Source organism: Diuraphis noxia, unplaced genomic scaffold, assembly GCF_037042655.1.
Source record: "Diuraphis noxia isolate RWA-SAM2 unplaced genomic scaffold, SU_Dnox_SAM2 contig0001, whole genome shotgun sequence".
Taxonomy (NCBI): domain Eukaryota; kingdom Metazoa; phylum Arthropoda; class Insecta; order Hemiptera; family Aphididae; genus Diuraphis; species Diuraphis noxia.
Window position 1 is genome coordinate 21,948,869 of NW_028301711.1, and position 6,620 is coordinate 21,955,488.

A 6,620-nucleotide genomic window follows, 5' to 3' on the forward strand; every position below is an offset into this window, starting at 1 on the left:
CATTACCTATTATCTCTTCTCCACAACGTCTCAATGATTGTAACGAACGCTCTACGTTGTTAAATGATTAATGATTATTGTGGTACCGATCGTCGCGTCCTGCGTAGCGATCACTAGAGCACTAATATTTTGTAACAATATATCCATAGTAATAATTAATAGTAATAAAATCGATTAATCAGTAATTTAAAAAAATCGGTTATTGATTTATTAGTCGTTAAAAATTGAAATAATCGATTAAAACGTGAAATTAGTAATCGAGTGGTATGTTTTTTTATTATATTATATTGGATACATTTATCTGACATTCACATTCACCCGTAAAATAACGATTTTACATGAAACTATTTTGAAAAATAAACGTCTATTTAGGTATATCTCAGATGTATACAATAGTTGCAGATGGAAACATAGAACTAAACGTTCTTAGTATAAAAATATATCTTTACCTACATTTTTGACACATGAAGAAATACTCATTAGTTCATTACTATCTAAATGTAGCGTAGTTTTTTTTTAGCTTTGACTTGATTGTTTTGGAGCCATCAGTAATATTATAATTGTTTGGTAATATTGTCACGACTCGGACCTAATATTTATGTAGCATAAAAATTTAATTTATTAATTATTGTTGCAACACTGTGGCGTCATAAAAAGCTACTTAGCAGTAATTGAGTGAAAAAACGTAATTTTTCAGTAAACAATAAAACACAAAAATTAGTTTGTGGTATAAAAATAATAATTTCTAATTTTAACATTAAAAATATAATGTCTATAACAATATGCTATTATATGTTGTACAAGGAAGCTATTGAACACTAAAAAGTTTTTTCACATATTTTTATGTGTATTTAATGTAGGTACTTACTTATATAGGTAATAACTAATAAGTACACTTTTATTTGGAGTCACTGCCAAACGCCTATTGTTATCGTTGACATACCTATATGTGTTAATACATTTTTATGTACCTATGTGTTTTAAAGTTATAATTAATATTTAATTAAGTACGAGTACCAACAATCAAATAAATCTACTTTTTGATACCATTCAATACAGAGAAAATTATTTTAGTGCCTAAATACTTGCTAAAAATAATTTTGTTATATTTTATTTATTTTTTTAGACGATAGTCTTAATATCTAGGGTGCCTAATGAATATTTCAACTTTTTCAATATTTGGGTTGTTTTTAGAATATGTACCTAACTGTATCACTGTCCACCAATTCATATTTAAAAAAAATTATTTAACCTTTTCAGTAAAAAGTTATATCAACATTATAAGTTTTAACCAAAGCAAACATATGCCAAAGTATAGGCAACTAAACCTACACCAAACATAGCACCCTTAATAATATTATAATATACATATACTATATACAATACTATTAAAGAGCAACATTATACACCAATTACAATTTACAAGAAATTTAAACCAACCAATATAAACGATCGATAATGTGTAAATAAATAATACATTATTTATTTAACATGAACAATGTATTATTCTAACATAAAATTGAAAATTCTAATTATTTATAAATTATGATCACGGCTATATTCTAAAGCTACTAATCAGTAATATTTTGCATTAAGTAATTTTACAGAATATTTGGATTTTCATAAAAAAATACAAAAAAAACTTGTTACAAAATTATTATTCAAATAATATCTCTGTGATAATTTTATATAAATTGAAAAACAATAAATAACTACTCATTAATAACAAGTTGATTTAAAATTATAAATTTATCTTTATAGTAAATTTGAGTACATATTTTTTTTATATAGCTCATTAAAAATTCAAAATTGAACATCATGTATGAAGTGATCTTCTAATAAACAGTAATTAAAAGTAATACAGTCAAATATTCTTATATTTTTTTTACGTTTGATATTTTTAAAATACAACTTAAAAATATAATTTAAAATTTAAATACCATCAAATATTTAATAGTCAATATTTGAATCATATCACAATTTATTACAAGTTACAAAAATTATAATATAATTGGCTAGATTTCAAATTTAAACACACTAAAAAAAATTATACATTTCTCTAATTTTACATGTATTTGTTGGAGTTAAGAATTACTGGAGTACAAAAAAAAAATCTTAAAATATAATTGAGACAAATATGACATTATGGTAACCTGGAAATCATAAAATCTGTAAAGTCTTTTTTTTGGCAAATAATTCACAAGGGCTAGGTCTTCAATAAATCTATTTACTCATTTAAATTTAATCATCTTCATTCAAGAATTTAAAATCAATGAACACATTTTTAAAGAATAATCCTTACATAATACATGTAAATTACTTTTTGTAACTTTAAAAAATATATTTATATAATTTAATTTATGTATCATTTTCATTTTCTCTTCAAGAAATAATGTACTGTTCATTTTAATACAGTAGAAACTCAATTAACTATCATTCTCTATTAGTTGTTATCGTCAAAATACTTCTTTGTTACTTCTAAAAAATAATATTGAACATTGCTACTCAAACTAACCTAAGCTTCAAAGACACAAAAGAAGGTGATAAATTATTTTGTTTGTTGTGTAGGTTTACATTATTAATTTGATCATTGATGTGCCCATTAGTATTAAGTACACTCTAGAAATTAAAGGCAATAAATAAATGTAATTGTCAAAGTTGAAATGAATTATACTCAAAAAGTATTTATATGAAAATAATTGTGAATTGTTAAACCAATGATTTTAAATATGCTGTATAAATTATATTGTTAACTAAACAAACATTAAAGAGACGTATTAATAAGAAAAATAAGCAGTATTTAATTGTCAATTTAATACACACAAAAATTTACTTAAGAGGTTTTTTGTTTTCTCTCCGTGTCTTTTGACAAATAATTTAATATAATTTAGCAAATTTACATTTAGTAATACTAATTTTGTAACTAAGCAACAATATTTTAATATATTATTATTTACTTAATACATTTATCTAATAAAAAAAAAAAATTAGGCTAAAATTTAAGATCATATTTTAATTTTTTAATTTACCTTTAAGATTTTATTGACAATAAGAATGTAAAATTATCAGATTTATTAGTTATATAAATTAAATAGATACAAAATTTGAATACATTCATACAATGATACTAAGAATTTTATAATGGTAAATTATTAAAATATCTCCTAATTTAACTGCAATTTTAATATTGACAATTTTATCTATGTTTGTTGGTTCTTATATTGATTAAACCGATTTTGTTTTTAACAATGCTGTTATAACTAGAAGATAATTCAAATTTTTGGATGGATTCATTTATCCTCTGAAAGTGTAATTGGCTCCAAATGACACAACACCTTGAATTAACTAATGTCTTTTACTTTTCGGGCGTATTGGAATTCTGAATCTGCCAATTCCTACATATTTAAGAAATAAATAAAATTATGAAACTGCACTAGGTAAATATAAGGAATTTTAAATTTTAATATATTACTTACACCTTAAGTGTGTGAATTTTCAATAATTTGATTTATAATTTTTTTCTGTCTTCCAAATTTTCAAATATGTATATCCACTGTTAGGTTACATCAAATGAAATTTTAGCCTTCCAAATTGATGATCAATGATGTATGAGTGTTTCTGGATTTTTCACAAAATCTTTGCAAAATACAGTATGATAATTATTCACATATAACTGGACTTTAGGTGAACAATAATCTGGTGTACAGCTCTTAGTTAAAACCCCAGCCTCTGTTAAACGAATACCATTATAATAATTAAATAAAACATTTTTAACAATAATTGTGATAAGCAATACACTCTACAGTTAAAGCATGCATTTATTATATTTTCCAATGAAATAACCTCGGAAATAACAAAGAATCTGAACATATTATGATTGATTCAAAGGCAAGTGTTTTAGCATAGAGTTTGAATTTAATTTTAAAATTATACCTTATTCCAATTCAAAAAAAATGTACTCATATTAAAATACATTTTAAAAAGATTAAAAAAATATTTGGAAAGCTAGAAGTTAATGTTATTCTAATATTTTAAATAATTTTTCTTTTCTCTTGTGTTGGGAAATTGCATGTCTACTCACTATCATTTGTTCTTTCCGTTTTGTTTGTTTTTTAAACTCATGTTCGAACATAGACCTTTGACTTGTAACAAAATCTTAATTAATTTAATTTTTAGAAGTTTCTTTCTCATTTGTCGGTAAATTCATCTGAAACTTTGGCCAAGTTTTTTATGGTTGATGTAAAAGAATAACATGTAAAACTAAAAATTTAAATTTAAAAAATAGATTTGGTCAAGTAGATTAACTCAATTTTTAAAAATACTCCAAAATTTCAAGATTTTTAGTCATAATTAAAAAATATTTTTAATGAAATTGATTTATTTAAATTTTAAAAAATAACAAAATATACTTGGTTGGACATAATTTTCTTATGTAGCAATTGAACTGGAGTTATTTTTCCTATGGATATTTGCAAGCCTGGGCATAAATGCATGGGTTTAAGCTTAGTTAAAAGTAAAGTTAATTTTAACGTTTTAACTTAATTTAATTTTCATTAACTTAATTTTTGATCTCTTATAACATTTAAAGGTAAGATTATTGAACGATTAACTGGTCAATGTTATAGGCTTTTTATTAAATATTAATTTTAAAGCGAGTAATGAGTTTTTTAAATTGCAAATTGTTTGTCCATTTTAAAATACTCACAACTCACTTTAAAATTAAAACATAGTAAAATTTCTGTGACATTGGCTAGATTATAATGTTAAATTTAAATTTTATAAGAGGCCAATTCACTCTAAAATTTACTGTTGCACACTTGTCTTGTAAGATGGAAACAACACATGCAAGTATAACGTCCTCTCAGTTGATTTTATTGGTGTAAACTTAATAAATATTGAATCGATTATAAAACATGTATGAAAAACTTGCCAAACTTGATATTTTAATAGAAATGAATTTATAGTTTACTCAGCAGTTAATCTAATAACTAAAAAAAGTTATTGCGACAACTTTTGTTGAGTATTTATAAAAATAAATAAAATAATTTATTTTATGAGATGTTGTAATTCCCCTTTTTATTTATGAAAATATTAAATGATAGTTTTTATGAACAAGTTGGTTAGTAGGCACCTATGACATATAATATATATAAATACATATTGTACTTAATAAATTGTAGTTATTCAATTTATACCTAGTTCAACAACATAAACTAATTGTTATGCTGATGGTCATGATTTAAAATTTAAATAACACATTTAAGTATATACTTATCCCTATAACATTTTTTGCGATTGCTTAAACTCATTGTAAAGCAATTTTCTTTGTCTTCATAAATGCGTATTTAGGCTTTCCATTTAACTCTTATTTGTTCAACAATTTTATCATAATCAATACCGTTCAATCTATATTGAAAATAAAGTAACAATCAAATTTAGCTTAAAGCAATTCAATTTATTAGTTATTACTTTTCTACTCCTGAACCGTTTCACATCTTCGCAGAGATATTGTTTTTTTCTTTAGAAATAATTGAATCATATCTTTGACATCCAGTTTGACCTGTTTTGTATTCTTTTTGGTGATATGAATTTAATTGGGAACAATGTTGCGAAAACAATGGAAATGTGAAACTTTATTACTTGGATACTTAATTTAGAAAAGCATATTATTAATAAATTTTAACGCAAAATGTATTTGAACTATCAAAATGACAAACATGAAATAAAAACTGATAAGTGATAACAAACATTGGAACGATTGATAAGCGTTTATAAGTTCATTCCATATAAAACTGTTTATAATGTTTATATGTTTAAAACGATTTCAATTCATTAAACTACGTATTTTAATTGTATAGGTAATGCGAGCGGTTTTTGCAGAAGAAACTTAAAAATGTACCAGCCAATAGCCAACAACCGCCCCCCCCCCGTTTAATTATTATGACTTATGAGTTATATTAATTAATTATACGATATTATCAGGGGCGGATCCGGAAATTTATCAAGGGGGGGGGGGGGGTAGAACACAACTAAACTGGAAATCTAAAGAGTACTAGCTATTATATGGTAAATATTATACCGTACCTACATACAAAAAGATGAGATAAAGTTATTATTACTATTTATCATTGTACCTGCGGTCTTAACGAGTGTTGTTACCGTTTGACAGTTTATCGTAATTCTTTAGGGTAGTGGGTATGTTATAATCGTTATAATGATATGTAACACTCAATGGGGTATTAACCCTATTACCCTCCCCTTGAATCCACCACTGGATATTATCCATTTTACAATCCAATTACATAATCTATAGCAGTTGCTATGGTCTATAGACTATAGGATCCACTATATTGGTACACAAGAACTCACCACCAAATTATTTTTATTTTTTATTTTTCGGTGGGGGGAGGGGGCAACTGCTCACTGCAGTAGTATTACTGAACCATTACCAAATATTTTTTTTTATGTTATACACATCATCACCATAGAAATAAAACAATTACATAACAAAATTATTTTTCTATCTTTATCTAAAACAATAAGGCTTTCGCTTTCAAATCCGAAACTTCCAAAATTGGCTAACCCCTATTATTTGTAATTGTATTTATTATTAAAACTAA

At 24.5% G+C, this 6,620-nt stretch overlaps 1 long non-coding RNA gene across 3 annotated transcripts; it reads right to left on the reverse strand.

The window, feature by feature from the left end:
• Positions 1-1,796: 1,796 nt before the first annotated feature.
• Positions 1,797-5,696, reverse strand: LOC149060328 (uncharacterized). 3 transcript variants are annotated; one of them, XR_016189890.1, is made up of 4 exons: positions 5,470-5,696; positions 4,410-5,406; positions 3,477-4,213; positions 1,797-3,395 (listed from the first exon to the last, which is right to left on the reverse strand). It is a non-coding gene; the product is annotated as an uncharacterized LOC149060328 (long non-coding RNA). The 3 variants fall into 3 exon arrangements; XR_016189889.1 differs by having other exon boundaries at positions 3,477-3,729; positions 4,082-5,406; XR_016189888.1 differs by having other exon boundaries at positions 3,477-5,406.
• Between the last annotated feature and the right edge of the window lie 924 nt (positions 5,697-6,620).